Genomic DNA, 20,025 nt, shown 5'->3' with positions numbered 1-20,025 from the left:
AAAATACTTGAAAGAAAAAATATATTGAATATATATTTAACTTTATTACAATTTATACGTTTCTACGATTCTACAAAAAACAAAATCTAAAGTTTTATATTTCGCAAAAATAATTATTTGTAAAAAATAAAATGCAACAAAAATTTCAGATTTACTCTTTTTTATTCACAATTTTCACCGCTATTGTAGTATATTTTCTATAATATTCAATCTTTCAGAAGAACGTGAAATAATCCAACATAAATATCACTTCTCATATACGATTTTGGTTCACGTGCAATATTTCGGCTAGTTTCAGGCAGCCGGTCTATCCAATCTAATTCCATGCTTTGATTCTCGTTTTGCATTTTAATGATTCATTTGTCCAACTAGTTTTAACTCATCCCAGAAGACAATCGCTTGTGAAACAATAAAAAACTATACAAGGAGAACAATGCGTCGGATAACAAATGTTTAAGCAACTTGATATTTTCAATTTTTTCAGTTTTTTCAATTTTTCTCCTTTTCTCCCTCAATAAATTTCGCATTTTATTATAATTTCTCAATTTTACTTACATTTAAAAATACGCATTTTTAGCGTTTAAATAAATGTAAATGTAAATATAATTTTTATAAAAATATATATCATGTTTAACGAAAATAACATTATTGGGTTATATTAGCATCAATTATTATTTCGCTTTTTACGTACAATCGATATTTTTGAATGGTCTCAAGAACCAATTTGCTCGTCATACATTTATTAAACCAGAGAGAGTGTATTTTTTAGTCGAGCGTTATTATCGAGTTTTTCGTGAACTATTAAAAAACATCATTCGCAATGTTCGAATTTTGAATATGTACACGATAGTTTGAATTTGCGATTAAACGTGAAATTGTCCGATTTGTACGATTGTCGCGCAATCGAATAGTGATGATATTAATTAATATTACTAGATACTTCTCATTTGTGAAATAACTGGTAGTTTGTCAACATACTTAACCGTTGTTTAGAACAATTTTTGTTTTAAATATTCTTTCAAAACATTTTTTATATGGATTTAAATTCACTTTGATATAATCGCATCATTAAAAGTGCGCAAGAAGTGCGATTTTTTTAAATAAGAAAACGAGACCATTTAATTAAGGAAAAGTAATTCTCTTTACTTTTTTTTATAAAAAAAACTCAATAGTTTTTTTAATGTATAAATGTTAATCAATGATTTTTCGACTTTGAAAAAATTTACTTAGGATAGAATAAATCATCTTGCATATATATATATACACATTTTAAAGAGATTGAAAAATTGATTTATAAATACAACTTCTCCGAATAACTCCTGATTACTTCTAATATTTGAGCGAATTAATTAAGAAGTGTCTTAATTATGTTAAATAGATCATTAATCCAGTGTTCATGAGCAGAAATAATTCATAAATATATCAAGCAACTACATGCGCACTCATTATAGGATTGTTTGATATTGCAGGTCGCGTTTTGTTTTGATAACATTCCGTGATATCTCTGTGTTATATTCGGTTAATAAAAGTCACCGCAGTCCTATATTCGTATTATCGGACTCTACATGTGTAGAATTTGCCATTAAAGGGGATTTCACACAATAATTATCCTGTACATGAAAAGAACGAGGGTCAAGTCTCCGACTCTAATTAGTGCGAGTCGACATTTCTCATTTTCCAGCCAATTGGTTGCGCCACTCGCATAACACAATTTCAGGCTCATTTAATAGAAAGAACGTCGTTTACTGAAGATCTCTATATGTATGACATTAATCGGGGAAAGAAATGAGCTGTTTTACAAAATAACAGTAGGAGATATTTTTCTCATACTGTAAGAAAAACAAAAAAATATATTTATGAAAGAGCAGCAAAATTACAATTTAATACTTTTCGGAATATAATTTCTATAAAAATATAATTTTGAATTTTCATAATAAAAATATAATTATATAAATATAAATATAAATATATAATTTTTGTATTTAATTTTTACGTTTTATAAAAAAATAATTTTATTCCTTAAAACATAATACTATTTATTACTTAGTTATTCCTATCATCATAGATAATCGCAAAAATCGCGTGTTAGAAATGAATATTAGGAAATAAGGCGAATCTAATTGCGGATGAGCAGCTTGATGAATGGCGTTCGTTTGGATGCAGCTGCTTCATTTTCATACTTCCGTCGTGAGTTCGTGGTGCAAATTTCATAACACGCTTAACTTTATAAAAGCCTTCGAATAAATAGGATTTTGAGATAAATTGCGCGGTAGCAACTGTAATTAAATTATCTCAATTAAATATTTCTTCTGCATTAAGAATAAAATTGTTTTTATCCAAGGAAAAATAAAAGGAGTGAGAGATTTAATTGAATGCAAGTAAGAAAATAATTAATAAAAGAGTAAAAGTGAAAAAATGAATAATAGCTAAAAATTTAATAAATTTTAGTTGATATTCAATTAATATTCACTAACAATAAGAGCATTTGTGCGAAAGAAACTATTATATATTAATATATGTAATATTTTATATATATAATATAATATATATTTAAATATAGAAATAATATATATGTATATATACTTATATTACTAGAAAAAATTAAAAACTCTTTCCCCAAAAAATATACATAGTTTGTAATAAGGAAAATAATTGTTCCTTGCAATTATATTTGCTAAGATCGTAACCAACGCTATATTGACTACAATTTCACATTTCCCTTTATTTAATTCGCCGCACGATCGTGATACCTATTTTCCTCATGACGCCAATATCATCATATTTTCTGATAATGATGAGATATCGTGTTTCTCTCCTAATTTTTTTTTCTGTGTTTCTTTATCAAAACAAATGTGGCATAGAGTTCAAATATTATTCCGTTTATGTCATTTCGAAATATTGCACAATCTGTAAAATATTTTTATTTTCTTCGCCTCGTTCAATATCTCGATGATCTCGCTTCTTGTAAAATAAATTCAGAGATAGGTCTATATCTTATTTAACGATAAGATATCAATTCATTTTTTTTATTATAGAAAAATAATATGTTATGATTATTGCCAAATAAGAATTACATTATGTCGATATATATATATTGATTTCAATGTTAAATAATTTGCATATGAATATCATAAAACCAAGTCCCGATTTAGACGATTAGATGATAAAAGCAATTCTTATCAATACAATAAATAACGCGTTAGGTAAATCACATTGTAATTGCAAATTTTAGACAATTCCAAGAACACGTATCGATTGAATTAAATATATGTCAGATCAGGAATTTCATTCCTGCTTAGGTTGCAATATACGTCGCGTCGGTCATGTCTCATTCCTGCTGTCGTGACATAGTTAAGTAATAATTGGAAGTGGAAGGACAGCAATTTCGAAGGGTCGGACGGTACATCGAGGAAAGACGGGAGACAATACCAGGATGTCCGTATGCACGATCTCGCTAGTCGGTATTCGTCGCGAAGATGTCGTGAAATCCCGTTAGAACTGAGTGGATGGCCATTTACGAAGGCAGACGTTCTCCCTTTGGATTAGACGAGACGTTTGACTGCAGACAATCTATTCACGAGAAGCGGGAGAATGTTCGTCGAATTAGAATTCGCTTTGAGGATTCGCTTTATGGAGCACGTTTCATAACATTATTTTTGACCATTATAATTTCATTTAATTAAAATTGCCGGAAAAATTAATTTTTCTAAATTAATGGCCCTTAATATTTCAAATTTTATATTTGAGGATTATGCGAGCATGATTTCACTACAAATAGTACTTTTATATAAATCAAATTTAAAAAGTAGAGTTTTATATTGCCAGTTAATTTAGTTGGGTTTACCTAGTTATATATAATTCACTTGTTTAAATTATGTTATACATTTTTGCACCGTATCACATAATTATCATATAAATATCGCAATTAGTATATGATACATTTAATTACTATTTTTATGCCACTTGTGTAGATATATTAAAGAATATATATAAATTTTAAATGCCTAAAGTCATAAGAAGACGAAACGTTAATCATAAAAAGATATTTTTATAATATATATATATAATTTTTATAAAAAAAAAAAATTTAAAGAAAAAATTTAGATGATGTTAGAAAAAAAAGATAGCGTGTGTTTTGCGTGCCGTGCTTTATTCTTCATGCTTTATTCTTTCGCCAGCGCTTGTATTAAATGTTAACTATTCATTGAATCATCCATCTCCGAGATTACACTCCTTGGACTGCCTCAATCCGTCAAGCTGTAATCTTTGTGGCGAAAAATGATAATTGAGTTGAAATAAAATTTAAAAGAGTGAAGCTTTTGTTATTTTTGAAATACAGAATTTTTATTATTATTTTTTTAGTGGTATATAGTTTATTTTATATTTCCCGTAGTATTTTTTTTCGCTTGCGTATATTTTTATTTTGAAAAAAATAAAATATTTTGGACTAATTCTATATCACGTATTTAAGGAAAGAGAGAAATTTAAGATCTGAAATTAAAGAGGATAAGTGAATAATAAACTCTTTTTTGAGAAGTTATATAACTCGCCGCATTTTGCGTATATTTCTCTAATTTTCCATGAGAATTAATTCGTTGTAAGAACGCAATGTTGTTGTCGGTTTTTGAATTATTCTCGAGATGCAGTAGGAAATTTAATGTCGGGAACGCAAACGGCATGAGTTAAAGTCAGAAATGCGCATCGCTGCAACGACTCCGCGTTCCTAGAAAATTGTACTGGACAAGAAAAGATCCACGCTTTTCCGGCTAATTTATCATTTCTCCGTTTTGCTTGCGCGTTGTCCTCGTCGTTAAATTGTTTGTTAAAATAACTTTTTAACTTTTTAATATCCGGCAATAATGTATATATATATATGATGTGCAAGAGACAAACGGGAAATAAATTTTCTTCCTCGTCAAATTTCTCGACGTAGGAGAATATACGAATATACGAGTACATGAATGCACGAGATGTACTTATTCGGCTATGGAATCCTCTTAATTTCCCTAGCACATTTGACGAGCAGCGAGCACCTTTGCGCGCACTGCATCCTCGAAATTTGTTAAAGTCTAATATAACGATTTACAACCGTGCGCAAAGAGCAAAGTTGATACGAAATATCTCGTGAAAAGTTAATTAGTCTAGCTAGGAGATTCGTGTCCGAAACATCCTTGTTTTCATCAACTCAAAATTTATTCTCTCTCCCTCTCTCTCTCTCTCTCTCTCTCTCTCTCTTTTTGCGCGTATAAATAACTTACTATACACGGATGGCAATCTACGGAATATATGGCGATCAATCAAACAGAAAAAAGCTTACAGGAGCGTTATCTCACAATTTTTGAGTTATTTTAATAACGAATTTGAAAGAGTAGTCAAAAAATCTTCCAATATGAAATTTCTTAACTTGTAACATATCGTAACAATCGATCAATTAAACGGTCATTTTTAGGGTAAACGGCGAAATCAAATGACAAGACGGTAAAAATATCGAGAGCTAACGAGACAAGCATTTTTTTGACGTATAGCTTTGCATCATGTCGAAGCGTTCGTGCTTATAAATTTAAAATCCATCGTCGGATATTTGCTATTTATTAAGACGCTATATGTCAATTCAAATATGATACAATCTCTGGAAGCGTACCGCTGGAATCTTCTTATATTACGCCGTAACGCTAAAGGGTTAAACGACCGAACATCGAAGGATAAAGTAGAAAAGTGGATCGTGCTTCGTTCGCATTCCGTAGAAATTGAGCTTGCGGAGAAACGTCGACGTTTTTATTAGCTCATTCTCGTTTTTCTTTCCGCTACTTTTCGCCATCTCCTACCTTCCTTCCTTCCTTCCTTCCCTCTCTTCTGAACATTTGCCGTATTACAAGCTTATCGCGAATAACTTGTCGACTACTAATAAGCACAGAGTATTTTTGAAAAATGAACGCAATATAAGCGTATATTTTAGAAAAAAAATAAACATATTTCTGAAAAAGACGTTTATATTATGACTTTTTGAGAAAATCAAGTTTAATGTCTTTGCATTTTTTCTTTTAAGAAAAATATCAATATGACAAATTCGTAGGTACATATAATCTGAATAACTATTTCTTTACAGAGTACTACGAAAGTGGAAACGCAAAAAGTGTAATTGTATTATCCAGTTCCTCATATCTTAAATAAGTCTTTTTCTCCGGTGAACTTTTCGATTCGTGAGAGTACGTGTGTATGATTATCTTTTTTTTTTTTTTGAAATTGTTAACTTTCTTATTCAGCATTGTTTTATTACGTAGACTTTGTAGAGTTATCCGAGAAATGGGTGCACTGTAATCCCACTTCTTCGCTACGTTTTTCTTTCTTTTTTTTTTCTGTTCTCTTCCTGAAGCAGAACTCCGATCGCTTCGAGAAAGCGGCGAGTCCTCTCATATCCAGCCGTGACTTGAACTCGCATAGGTACCGGGGGCGCGTTTACTCGCTCCTTCATCCTCCTTTTCCTTTTCGACGAACTTCTCGGCAAAGTGCCGAAGTAATATCGACGAATTAGCAGCGACCGATAATATCGTTCCTCCGTAACCTTTCATTGGGCATCCACGATATCCTGGAAGTCAATTTTGACTTTCTCCATTTCGACGATAAACGCCTGTCTTAAGTTCGATAGTCCGTCACGCGACGCTGAATTTTCCTCTGCGAGAAATGCAGTTGCAATTCAGCCGGTTGCACTCGCCAAATCCTTCTCTCTCACCCTTCAATCTAATTTGGCGCGGTGCGAAAGTATCTTACGATCAGGGAATAAGATTTTTATCCTCCCGATCAGACGAATGTCATCGCGAAAACTTGAACAAAAGAGCCCGCTCCCGAATAGTGATAATTTCTATAGACGAGAACCGATTCATCGATCATAACTTGGAGATTACTATTCCTTCGCCTTCTTCTTCCTATTCTCAAGTCTCAAGCTATATTGCCCTTTTATCTTTTATTGCAGCAAGCAATTAATCAAATAATTATTACCGTCATTAAAATAATAAGACGATGATGAAGTACGAGAAAAAAAATTTTGAGAAATTTATATTATCTTGAAATAATTTTTCAGCAAGATTCAATATACGTATATATTAAATTTTTTTACTAAACAGTAAACATTTTCTTTCGTTTATTATAGAAAAACGCATATTTGTACAACTTATTACGTCGACATTAAATGGAGACTTATTACTTGCCTTATAGCGAATTCGTACTACTTGATGCTAAAAACTAAATCCCCCGGACAATGGTTGATTCCATTCGATCACGTGAAAAGAATTCAATCAACCCACAGCAACTCAATCAATTTTCACGATAGAAAATAAAGATATCAAATTGATCGGTATATTTCTCTTCCGACAAACTGTACCGGAGAGTAATGTATAGAAAAGCTCCGTTCGGATTTAAAAGCGCGAACTAGCACGGAAGCGTATTGAAGCGTATTTTACAGAAGATTAATTTCATAGAGAGCGGACGTTACAAAGCGATACGACGATGAAATTAAGGACGAAACTTTTAGTAATAATTTTTTTTTTTTTTTATGAACAAATAGACCGGAACTAAAGACTAGTGAAATGTATAAAATAAATTATATGTATGTGTATTGTCTAAAAGTCGAAGTTGCTCTGTATGTGTCTGTTTAAAATTTTATAATAGTTTTAATTGATAAGCCACACTTGTATATTGTTATTTTTAAGTTATTGTTAATTACCAAAAGGGGAAGGCAACAACGAATCTACAGAGGCAGGAAAAAGAGCAAAAAGCTCGAAGTAGAATTCAGCAAAAGTCGGAATAACGACGTCAGTTTGATCGGAACTAGTTTCTGAATAGTTCAACTGGATTGCCAATTGGTCGTTAGTCGTAAGGGAAAAGACTCAAAGGTCGGCTTTGGCGGCATGTACATATGTCTGTATGAGTGCACGGACTGTGATGGTCTCCGAAGTGTAAAATCGGCGTAATTTAAGCAGTTTCACACGAGATGAAAGGGGTTTGGTTTGCGCGAAGAGGAAGAAAGAGTGTAATTACGAAATTCCGTGAAATTAGCAGCTCCTGCTTTGCCAGATTCTACATGTGGGATGTGATATCACGCGAAATTATCCAAGGCATCTATGATAGATAAAACAACATTTTGGACTGCACTGTCTCTTAATTTGTAGATATAATTAATTGGTATATATAAAAGGAGTCTTTGAGATTTCTCTTTTAGTATTTTTGTAATAATATTCTTGCAATAATACAATAATACCTAAACAAAATTAAATTTTTTTCTAAATATAAATTTAGCATAAAATTATTAAAATACTATCAAAAGAATCTTTAAAAGATTTCTTTAAAACTATCTATTATTGGTTTTATTAGGTAAAACATATTATGAAAAAATATGCGTTATCGCGACGTCAAAGAATCTTTGTTCTAAATGTCTTTTTTATTATATTCATAAATTTATATTTTAATGAATATTAAACCTCATTTGTTGAAAATAAAAAGACGCTTTTATATGAAGGAAATTTATTTATATAAATGATTGACAAAATGGTAAAATGAGGAAAAAATATTTAATTTCTTTTTTAAATAATATTATTTCATATACAGAAAAAAAATTGATGTATTTACTTAATTTTTTAAGTTGAAAATTGCCAGTATTTTCCGTTTGGCTTTTTTTATAACGAAGAATCCGACAGAACTATTCAGAATTGATAACGAAGCTGAAAAAAATATGCGGTTTTACGCTGCTGACTACGTCAGAATAATATTCTTCTTCGTTTTTATAATATAACGAAGAATTGTACTTCTAAATGAGTTGTTTACGTTTTCACTACATTGAAATATGTAGATCTCTGTTGTACCTTTAACTACATCTAATTAGTATAACGAAATATGTTTGCGAGCAAAATATCATGTTCAACAGGTATACTAGTGCTTTAAGTAATGGTAATTTTATAAGGATAAAAAGATTTAAAATTTCTCTCGAATAATAATGAAAATATGCATTTAAATTAAAAAAACTCTCAAACTATTTATATTTTTTAAATATATATATGTGTGTGTGTTTTAATTGCTGACATTTCGGGGATTTAAAATGTTTTAAAATGAATTTTATTGTGAAAAGAATAAATGTTTCAAGAATAAATTTCATAAAGGATGGAAAAACACACACACGCCTATATATATATTCCTACTTTTTATAAATTTTTTTCTTCTAACATGTCGCTTTTTGCAATCAAGTGTTAATTTTAAACTTTGTCATTTACGTCTCGCACTTGCCGGTGATGTGAGCGATATCGGATCAAAATGTTACCGTCCTCACTTCGAAGCGGATGCATTTTAGATGCAGCGTAAAAGATACGGCGCTCGTAAATCGTGCTCGTTCTCTGTCCACCAATCTCTTTCGTCGTCCTACCCAACCGCGGAAATTCCCACAACCTGTTAGCGAGGTAGTAAGATGGTAAAACGGTAAAGGGATGCACATTGACGAGCCTCTCATCGATGTTAATTAAGGAGCATTAAGAGACTCCGAGAGATGCCAGTCAACGGGTCTCTAATATCTGTCGGTCGGCAGCCTAGCCATAAGCGCGCCAATCTTCTTCCACGAGACTGACCCAGATTTCATCCTGCTTTTGCTATTCATAACGCATCACCTTCCTGCTCAAGACTCTATTTACACGCGTATGTATACTGCTGAAAAGCTTGCCAAATGGATTTTATCTAAGCTTTACTTTAGAAAAAATTGTCTCTTGAATAGTTTTGAATATATTTGTTAAAATAAAGATCTCTCGAAAAAATAAAATTTTATGATTTCTAGTTTTTATATATTTGTTCAAATAATGACATGTAACTATTTCGATAACGTATATTTTTTTTGAGGTTTACATTTTATAAAAATAAAAAAAGTGTATATATATATATATATATATATATATATATATATCAAATTTTATATATTTGTTAAAATAAAAATTATTTTTTTCTGACAAATAATTCTTTTAACTATTACTTAAATTGCTGACGAGATATTTGCATTTATGATCTAGTTTACTGACACGCAGAGCCAACATTTATTTCGTACCTTTGTCTCCGTTAATACATTGGAAAGCCAGCATGAAAACATCATAATACAATATCACCGCGAAATGGAAAAGGTAGAAGAGAAAAGAAGCAAGGGGAGATTAATCGTCTCCAAAGCGGTGACGCGATTACGAGTAAATTGGATCTTTTCTTTCGTTTATCCTGTCTCTTTCCTTTTTTTTAAAAGTCGAGGACAAGAAGGGGAAGAGGCCGCAAATTCGATTGAAGTGGCCATTAAACTGCCAGGAAGTAACCGCTCGGACTCGACTTGTTTCGTGAGTTTCCGACAGCCTTTATAAGCGTTTCTGCGCAAATCGAATGGTGAATGACGTTAAAGTTTGGCTGGCAATAGGCAGATATTAGAGCGCAAACTAACAAAAGTGGTGATTGCTTTAATAGGGTATAACATCGATATCATCCCATTAAAACATGCCCAGTTATTCAAGTTTGAAAATTCGGAGGATTTTCGGCAAAACGAGCCTCGAGATTATAATAGAGAGCTGCTCTCGCGAAACTTGAGAGCAGTTCATAGATGACAAAACTTTATTCTTCGGTTAATCTCAAGCGCGCTTTACTTAAGGAGAATCGTAAGTTAAAACTTCGTTACTTTGTTGAGATAATTAATATTGAATACTGAAAAAAAAAATACTGTAAAAAAGATAAGTAATTAAGTTTTCGTTAGTGAAAAAGTCAACTTCCGATTAATCGAAGAATCTAATTATGCAGAAATTTTCCGCTAACAATCTCAGATACGCGCATTCGAATTTTCTATATAAATATATTAAATTCTTGTATAATCAAGATATAAAAAAAAAAGATTTAATTTAAAAATTTAAACGGAAAGACCGTGCACACCTCCAATCTGTAATAAAAACTTTGCCACATTAAATTGAAACTTCATCGTCGTGAAAAAGCCAACTGTATATAAATAGATGTTGAATATTTTCACGAGGATGCAGTAAGGCTGAGAGAGCGTGGAATTCGTGCGGAATTAAAGATTAGGGTTGAGCATGTCGACCTCGGAGAGGGTAGAGGGGTGAGGGGGAAGAGAGAGTATACAACCTACAATTCACGTCGTGGTATTTACTGATCGAAAGAAAGACGAGAAACAGGCTTGTTTATTCTCGAGCTCAGGGGAATCCCGGGAGACATGTAAATAGGGCGGAAACACCGGCGCGTTCCAGTTTGTTCGGCGTAATTCGGAAACGATTACGGAGATCGGAGATAAGGCAAGATATATGAACACTTTCTCGTTTAATTCGTACGATTAGATCCGTCCTGCTGGAAAATTCGTTGGATTAAAATGCGCCTGGTGGTTGCCGCGGAAAGTCTCCAGATATTTGGGAGCGAAATCGAAAACATGTATACGCGAAAGGGAGAAGGAAAGGGAAAAGGTGGGATGAGTGTACAATTTCCACGATTGCCCAACCGATATATTAATTCGAGATACTAATATTGACGTGAGGATTACGTGCATATTGCACAGAATTTACGGAGTATTCGTATTCTAGTCGGATTTCACGCTTGGTTTGAGCACGATGTGGAACATTTATACCGAAAATTTAAGATACAAGAGCTTAACGAGAGATGGAGAGATAGATTTAATGATATAACAGTGCTCAAAATTTCAAAGTACTTATTATAAAATTATATTAACATTACGAAATTTTATAACAAACTCTGCATCGTTGTAATATATTTAATATTTCATTTTGATGCTCATAACAAAAACGAGCTTAAAAGTATAAATATATATTACAACAATTGATTTTATTTTTCTATTAATATGTTGCTAATATTTATCATTCACGTATCATGCATCTTGCCGTTTCTTAACATCGTATTTATTGATGGACATTTTAGAGTTGGGAATATCTTACCCTATGCGACATCAGAAATTGATGGTGCGATCAATCGACATGCGAATAATTAATAGAGTCCCCTAGACCATTCCAATGTTCACGAATTAATGCCGATTCTGTTTGCAAAGTACGGAAGCGCGCTAGATAAATCATTTGCATCTCGTCCCGGTCTCTCGATCTTCTCTTTCCTGCGTATAATATTTATTAACGATGAAGCAAGGAGCGAGGGAAACTGGGTTAAGACGGAGTTGAATGTTTTATCGAGATGCCCAATTACTGTAAGAACGTCCCAAGGAAAAATCCAGTTCGCGGGGGAAATTGAATCTTTCGAAATACCTCCCAACGTACCGTGCTTGGGCAATTTTTCATGCCGTCGCGGTAATATTTCGTCTCTCTTTTCTCAGATTCGCGTCGCGAGTGGATCGGCGTGTGCTCTTGCACACAGCAACAAATCGTCGCCGTAACGACGTCGTCCGTCGCCGCGTCTGTAGTGGAAAATTAAATTTACAGAAGTGCAACTGAAAGTTTTATTCCGTCGACGACGACGGCGACGAAGGGTCGCATTAAACCGCCGGCTGGCTTTTGAAAAGACTCGCGTAGGGAAGAAAGATAGCGCGGTTCTTTCGGGACGAACAGAAGGAAGCATCGATCGGAACTGCCGGCTGGCAAAGTTTAGAGCAAGTACTATAAGCGCGCGATTATCGTGAGCGGGGGAGGAGGTGGGACCGCAAGTGATCAACGTGTCGGTGGCATCACGCCGACAACACGTCGGGACGGTGCTTACGCGTTTTCGGGAACGCACAATAGGCGGTCACAAAAGGATCGCGTGCTACTGAACGGAGAACCTTCACCACCAGCAGACGTCATAATTTTCCACGGAGAGTTCGCCGCGCGGACCACGACGCGGCCATGCCTCTCTCCTCTTTCCAGCCAAGTTCTCGATTTCTCTCGCTTTTATTAGAAGTTTGAAGCATCGCGCAATATCGCGCTAACTCACCGCGGATATATATTTAATCAGCAAACATTTTCTCGGATGAACAAATTATACAGAGTGTAATATAAGAACCTTACATTAAAGTTGTCCGTTATCGGGAATTGATAGAGAAAAAGAAGAAGAAAGTTTGTTCGTACAAAGTTCTTATTTTCCAAAGTTAAATATTATGATACAAACATTTCACATAGTGCCTTTTGTTATCTTGGACGCTCTATCCTTCGCAAAGTGCACAAAAACAGACGATTTAACATAGAACGTAAAAATCAATGGTATAGGAATGAAGCAATACGCTTCGGGCGAGAGATAACGCTCAAAATCTATGTTTTTCTAAAATAATATTTTCCAAACTCATGCAAATGAGATGAATAACAAAAAGGAAACATATCGCCTCAAGTATATATATTATGCGCCTTATACATTTTAACACTTGGAATATTTTTTATTCCAAATACGGTAAATTTTAAATACTGTTTGTATTTAATTTTAATTAAATGTCACTTTTTTAAATTGCAATAAAAATGCATTGTTTATCTCTTTTAAAATATTCTTTATTAATATAGAATTATTTTTATATTTTATATTTTAATAATTTTTAAGAAATTTATAATTAATATATATATATATATATATATATATATATATATATTATATATATTATATATATATATATATATATATATATATATATAATTATAAATTTCTTAAAAATTATTAAAATATAAAATATAAAATAATTCTATATTAATAAAAAATATTTTAAAAGAGATAAACAATTTATTCTATATATATATATAGAATAAATATTATCATTTTTTCCTTTCCAGAAAAAGGATTATGTTTTTAAGACATACTGTAATAATCCCGAAAAGCACAATTTGATATATAATACGTTTACCAAAGAATTGTTAAAAAAGTATTTCGTATTCTTCTGCTTTTTTCTTTTTCCAAAGTGATTTTTGATTCGCCTGATCGTTTAATCGACCTCATGAATATCGATGATCACATCATTTCGAACTTCAAATCAAACTCATTTAGAGCTCAGAGTTTGCATATTTTATATCTCAGTTGAAGAGAGCTGGGTGTACTTTTGGAATAAAAATTTCAAGTTTGCTAATATTAAACAAGCTTTAATAAAAATAATACAGAATTAAAAAAAAAGAAAACCTTAATAGGGGGAATGTCTGTTTAGTCCGAAATAAATTTAATTTAACACTTACCGCTTAATACTTATATGATGGTCGTTGTTTAGCATTTTCCTTTTCTCTTGTGTTCAATCTTTACTGCTTTTTCACAAAACACTTTACAAGAGCATTCATGAGAACTCGTGAAAACACAAGTAATTAAGATCGCGCGCGCACTAATTAGCAGTATATGATAATTGCGCGACGTCTTGCATAACACAATCGATATTAATCACGCGCAATCGGCGTTTTATTATATTGCAGAGCACGAAAATATAAAACTACTGCGAAAACTACAATATTCGAAAAATGCACGGTTAAATTTGCCACTCGTCGCGATAATGCTACTTTTGTTATTATTATTCTCCCCTAATTTTATTGTCTCGTGTTGTACATAATGTAAATAAATAAATGTGTAAACTATATGAAATGAGAATAAATATATAAAATCAAAGCTAAATATCCACAGAATGCAATATTCGAAAATATGTCATCGTTTTGCCGACTATTCGCATAATTCCAATCAAATAAATTTCGCAGAACAAGCGTTTTGATAAATTACGACGATGTATAAATGCCGAATGTATGATTATATAGTTGGTAAAAATTAAAGTACGCAGTTAATAACGACGGTATTTATTAATTAAATACATCACAATGCCATTCGACAGCAGGAATCGATTCGTTCCGTATTCATGTTTTATTAATGATTGAAAAATTTGAAAATAACATTGGAAATCTCATTTTGAAATCGCGTGATATTATTTGAGTCGAGTTAATAGCTAGTTAAGACGCGATGTCGAAAAGTATATAAGTAGAATTTAGTATTTTTCATGCGATACATTTCAGGTGTATAAATATTGCAAAATGAATGTATTATTAAACGATATATTACAGTTTTTCGTTATGTGAATCATCCAGTAATTTGCGTATTCATGTTTTCGATTTGAAAATGATGAATTATTAAATAGGCAAAAAATTTGAATTAAAAAAAAGGGAAAAATATATTCAAGAGTATTTAAAGGAATAATTATTGTAAAAAAATAATTCATCATTTTTTGTCGGTTCGATTTTTGTTTAATAAAAATTTACATGTGCGAAATACTGTTTCGATAAATAATATTTAATAGGATATAATGTGCGGATACCTATTTTTAATTTCAAGTTACACTTATTCCTATAAATAATAATATTAATGATTTAGAACACGAACGTAATTGATCGTTTCTTTTGCAATGACATCTGAGCGCTGTAAAAAAGCAGTGAATGATGAACAAAGAAAAGAGAAGGGAACATCGGGCGACGATCGAATAATAATCGTGAGATAAGCAATTTATAATTTATTTAACCTATTATTTGTCTTCCTTATAATAAAAAAAATTTTTAATATTAAAAAAAAAAATAAAACATTTAATAAAGATATTTATCATAATAATTAATTTTTTTGTACGTTAAATATTTCAATATTATTTAAGATTTGTAATTATTATTAAAAAAAGTATTTTGATAAGAAATTAAACTTAATACTTTTATAAATTTATCTTATTTTATAAAAATTTAAATATTGTCTTTTAGATTCTTTTCGTTAGATTCTTTGATTTATTTAATTAATTCGTTTATGTTCTTTTAATTTGATTCTTTTACGTAGCCATTTCTATAAGCTCGCTTAGTATAATTGAATTTTAAATTTTCTTTCTCTCAAAATGTTCCAAATTTCAGTGGTACAATATTTTTTTCATTTTTCTTGATTTCTTTTATCTTCTTTTCATCTTTTTCTTTGTTTCTTTATTGATTCTCTGGATGGGCTTTCTATCTCGGCTTTTCTTTCTGTATTAAACTAATCCACGATTCTGGGCGATAGTAACACAGAAATCGAGCATGGAAGCGAACCGATTGAAAGGTCTGTATCCAAATACCAAAATGCTATTTTATTCGAAACTAGAAACTGCGCCGTCGTCTATGTACGAATAAAAAAGGGGGAAATGGAACGTCGAAAGGAGATTGAAATAAATCGGCTTGCAAATATCGATAACGAATATCGTCAAAATGATGCCAAAGTTGGCAATTTAATAATTTTTATAAATTCTTTTGACTGTTAATTGTTGCGTATGTGTGCATATATATATATATATATATATATATATATATATATATATATATATATAAGAGAGTGCACAAATATTATTAATTTCTTTCATTATATCTCATAATGTACACATAATGTCAACCTTACTGACATTTCGGTTGAAGAGTATTATTAATAAAAGGACATGTTTTTTTTCTATAATATATTTCGATATGACTATCCCCCTTTGACGGGAATTTACATTGTATTTTCCAATTTTGTATCACATATTGATTTTATATCGTTTGTCGCTTTATTGCTACCGACGGGGTTGCGAGTTCATAATCTAAATTGGACGTCGTGTCCTCTCAGCTTGATTTCATATGCAACGTGTTATAGAATTCCGATGCAGTGGGCCGATTATGACGACGATTTTCCGCGTTCCGGCGAAACGGAAGGAATCGCGGACGGAATATCAATTTTAACAAAATATCGATATCTCTCTATTGTAAAATAAGACAATTTCCCTCGGTCGCTGTCAAGCTAAACTCATTCACTCGTTCGCTCGCAGCAAAATTATTTGTACAGAAGAACGAATAAAGGGCGGAAAATTTTATCATACCTAGAACAATGTCACCGTGCACGATCAAAGAGAATCGCAAAAGAGAAAACAGTGGTGATACGGTCAGACTGGTTTGCACGTGGAAATACATTTGTCTCCGGTAGCTGTTGTACTGATAAAATGCGAATGAAAGTTGAAAATATCTGTTTGAACATTACCTTAGCACAGTGCGCTTGCCATTTCCTGTTTTCAAAGTGAATATAAGGTACGCAAACCAAGTATGTTCGTCTAGGATATTGCTCTTATGAATACGGCTCTCTCTGAAACAGCAATAAATCCCCAATTTTTCTTTAGAATATTAGTTGCAGCTAAAAAAGCTTATTTCTATTCTCTCTCGCGTTATATCTCTACGTAACGTTTAGTACTCGGTTCGAATTCAATTTTGATGAGATGATCTGCCATTAGTGCAATTACGTGTTATAAAAAAAAAAAAAAAATCAATAAACTTTAAATATAAAAATATTTTCTCAAAAATATATTTACTTTTTATTTATATTTATATACACATTTGTTTATATTTTATAATAAAATAGTATAATAAAATACAATAATGTGCCACATGTTCCAATTTTATACTTTATGTAACAAATTTTATTTTTCGTTTTCTGCTAATGTCAACAGACACAAATCATGTTTACCCATAAAGCTTTCATAACAACATGTTTAATGATTATTGCGTTAGAGCTGCTTTAAAAATTTTGTTTGTATATTAATAAATACTGATTCAGGCATACGATTTCGATTGGACGCAATGACAACAAGCGCGACAAAGGAAAGAGGAGTTGAAGGGGAGTGGGAGGGAGGGGAGGATTGTTGTTGTTGCGAGGAAACGAAAAAGCAAACGGATCATGAATCGCTCGCGCGGGAAGAGTAGGAAAAGGGCAGCGATTACACAGGTGGATGAAAACGCGACTCGGACTCGCGTACACGTAGCCAGGAGCTCTGGGTCAGTCACATATTTGCCGACGTACGAACGACTAAAAGCTTTTCACTCGCGGCTCTATTTTCGACCCGTAAATCGTGTTCCGTTACCGCTCTCTCGTACGTACGAAACAGCCGCTGCGTGCGAAGCAAAAAGACGCTCTCTCTCTCTCTCTCTCTCTCTCTTCCACTCCCTACCCCCTTTTTCTCGAAAAAGCTCCATATAGATTTCAGTATGTATGCGATGAGTTGCTATGTGTGTACGAGCACTCGAGACTTGCGATATTTTCATGAATATCTCGTCGTACACGTGCTGACGCAACGACAGTGGCAGGCAAACAGTTGAGGTACTTAGGATCGATTATGTCGACATCGGTTAGCTTTAATCGTAGCTTCTACCATAGTTCTCGTTTCCGTCTCTGCTCACGTTCTTCTTTTTAAGGAGAAAAGTAGGTAGGCGATCGAACTACGTTTAAAGTTAATCGAAGAAATTGGATCTCAGAATTTCCAGGCGCGGATTGACTTTTAAAGACACACGATTAAAGGTGTTAAAACAAATTTTAGTGAAAAAAGAGTTTGGGAGGTAAGAGATGGAAACGTGAGAAAAAGAAGATATTATTTCGAATATAATTTGCGAAATTTTTAAATACAAAAGACTCCGTCTCTTTCTTGTTTATTTTCTTTTCCTTTTTGAGGCAAAGAGATATGTCTCTTACTTGTTGGTTGATATACTTGACGTGAGTAAATATAAACACAGAGGAAGATATGATAACATGAAATGTAATGTACGTATGAATTGTAAGCATAACTTTCAACATTGATGATGAAGAAAGCAAATAGAAATTTTGAATTACTCTCACACGCATATCTCCGAGATTCAATTCAAATGTATGCGGATAGATAGATTTATAGAGAAATCCCGAGATATTATCTCTTTGCTTGGGTATTCGTAAATTAGATCACTGATTAAATTGCTGCAATGGTTATAATGGAATTTGCGGTCTCAACATAATCTGGGAATACGATACATCCCTTCGTCGTGAAGGGTATTAATTTAGTCGAATGGTATAAAAAACCATTTGAAGAATGATAGAATTTATCTTGACCCAATTAGAGAAGTTATAAAGTATCTGCGTACCAATATTCACGATATTCCAATATTCCGTAGTTTTTTTAATTATCCGTCTATCTTTCAGGAAGACCATGTAACGTGGTTTATCGAAGTTTTCATAAACTAGTTATTTATCGGTAGACAAAAGAGAATTAAATACCAATTGTTTCTCTATAATTAAAAGTGTAAATATTTTTCATAACCAGATATTGCACATTGATAAAAAAAAATAACATTCTTCAACAAGATATTTATATTATATAAAAATATTATTTTTTTATTTTAATATTGTTGCATGACAAAAATTAACTACCAAAAATTCAAAAATATATACTTATATGCGCGATGAAAAAGATTTAAAAGCACATGTGTATTCTGACAGAAATGTGAAATAAGCCATAAATATGTGAGCGAATCGGATTATATTCTTTCGGCGATAATACACACACACACACATACGTGAAATATTTAAAAAAATATTTTTTAAACATACACTCTTTTCTTTTTTTCTTTGAGAGAGACATATTTTATTTAATTAAATTATTAATCTATCCGGGACGTGTGTTACGTGTATCCGAATTATTTTCAATTATATCACTTTGACGCACTGGCAAACATGCAATTTTGAGATTTCATTTTAATAATCCTAACGTGAGGAAAATTTTGTGCGCGCTCAGGAGCACCGGATAAATCGCATATTTGCCGACGTAGGAAGTACTAAAAGCTTTTCATTCTCGGCCTTATTTTCGGTCCGTGAATCGGATTCCGTTACTGCTCTTCAGACTCGAATTAAGGTAGCGTCCGGTGCACTGTCGAGCTAAAGAGCGTTAAAACGTCAAAAGAGAACGATTATAATATTTTTATTTCATTTTTCATTTTATTTACACGACATTGCACATATTATGATGAAGCATATGCAATAGGGATAAATCGGGATGAGTTACGATAAAATGGTGTGATAGCATAACGTATAAAAATACGATAGCATAACGTATAAAAGTATAAAAGCTCGCGGTAACCATTTAAATATTCGAAAAGCTGTCTGTTCTTTGAAACGTTTTTAGCTAAATATTCCCGCTTTGAGCAACGCTCGCTTTGAGCAGTAACTGGATCAGAGTCAATTTATAAAAAAAAAAAAAGAAAGAAAAATGGAAAAAAAAGAAATCATTGCGTGACGCAGAAATATATATATATA

General features: G+C 32.1%; 1 protein-coding gene across 1 annotated transcript in view; it reads right to left on the bottom strand.

Annotated features, from left to right (window-relative positions):
* The window catches only part of LOC126859029 (elongator complex protein 3), a 97,721-nt gene that overhangs the window by 23,251 nt on the left and 54,445 nt on the right, over window positions 1–20,025 (bottom strand). Inside the window, exon 2 of the mRNA XM_050609919.1 lies at window positions 16,957–17,058. The gene's annotated coding sequence lies outside the window, so the exon portion shown is untranslated. The remainder of the gene's footprint in view (window positions 1–16,956; window positions 17,059–20,025) is intronic.

Source organism: Cataglyphis hispanica, chromosome 2 (genome assembly GCF_021464435.1).
Source record: "Cataglyphis hispanica isolate Lineage 1 chromosome 2, ULB_Chis1_1.0, whole genome shotgun sequence".
In the NCBI taxonomy this organism is placed as follows: domain Eukaryota; kingdom Metazoa; phylum Arthropoda; class Insecta; order Hymenoptera; family Formicidae; genus Cataglyphis; species Cataglyphis hispanica.
Note: the sequence above shows the minus strand (reverse complement) of the source record. Positions and strands in the feature narration are given on the sequence as shown.